This window comes from Vicugna pacos, chromosome 31 (genome assembly GCF_048564905.1).
Source record: "Vicugna pacos chromosome 31, VicPac4, whole genome shotgun sequence".
NCBI classification, from domain to species: domain Eukaryota; kingdom Metazoa; phylum Chordata; class Mammalia; order Artiodactyla; family Camelidae; genus Vicugna; species Vicugna pacos.
In genome coordinates, this window is record NC_133017.1 from 19,629,697 (window position 1) to 19,630,602 (window position 906).

A 906-nucleotide genomic window follows, 5' to 3' on the forward strand; every position below is an offset into this window, starting at 1 on the left:
AACAATGTAAGTAAAATCAATAAGGTAGAAAAAAATCATGTACAATAAAGCCTTATAATTACAACATTTTCAGCTGAAGAAACAGATTATCTAGACTCAGTAGGAGCAGTAGGAGACTTAAAAATCTTTGTATTTTTGATATTTAATGGTAATTTTAATATATTTCACACTAACATTTTATTTATTTGATCGTGGAAGAATTATTTTAAGCCTGTCCTTTTATTTATTTTTTTCAGTCATACATGAATATACATGCATTCATTTTCATATTCTTTTTCTCCGTGAGCTACTACAAGATCTTGAATATATTTCCCTGTGCAAAAATATGGAACGCTTCACGAATTTGCGTGTCATCCTTGCGCAGGGGCCATGCTAATCTTCTCTGTCTCGTTCCAATTTTAGTATATACGCTGCCGAAGCAAGCACTAAGCTTGTGCTTTTAAATGTCCCTTTTTTTTAAAAAAAAAAATCATGTTTCTATCCTATGTAGCTTGATATAACTTGGCTTCAATTTCTTTAGAGCAGTTTTGGGTGCAGAGCAAAATTGAGAGGAAGGTACAGAGATTTTCCCATGTAGCCCTGCTTCCACACAAGCAGAGAGCTGCCCACAGTGACCCCATCAAAATCACCCAAGTTCATGCTGCGTTCCACCTCTTCATCCCCCCCGCCGAGCCACTGGCAAACATCGATCTTTTCATTATCTCCATAATTTTGCCTTTTCTGGAATGTCATATAGTTAGAATCATATAGTATATAGCCTTTTCAAATTACCTTCTTTCACATAACAATATGCATTTAAGTTTCCTTTATGTCTTTTAATGCTTGATAGTCATTTATTCTTAGAACTGAATAATACTCCATTGTCTGGCTGTACCACAGTTTACTTATCCATTCACTTACTAAAGG

At 34.7% G+C, this 906-nt stretch overlaps 1 non-coding gene across 1 annotated transcript; it reads right to left on the minus strand.

The window, feature by feature from the left end:
* Positions 1-319: 319 nt before the first annotated feature.
* LOC116286160 (U6 spliceosomal RNA) lies at positions 320-426 on the minus strand. Its single transcript, XR_004195922.1, has one exon. It is a non-coding gene; the product is annotated as a U6 spliceosomal RNA (small nuclear RNA).
* Between the last annotated feature and the right edge of the window lie 480 nt (positions 427-906).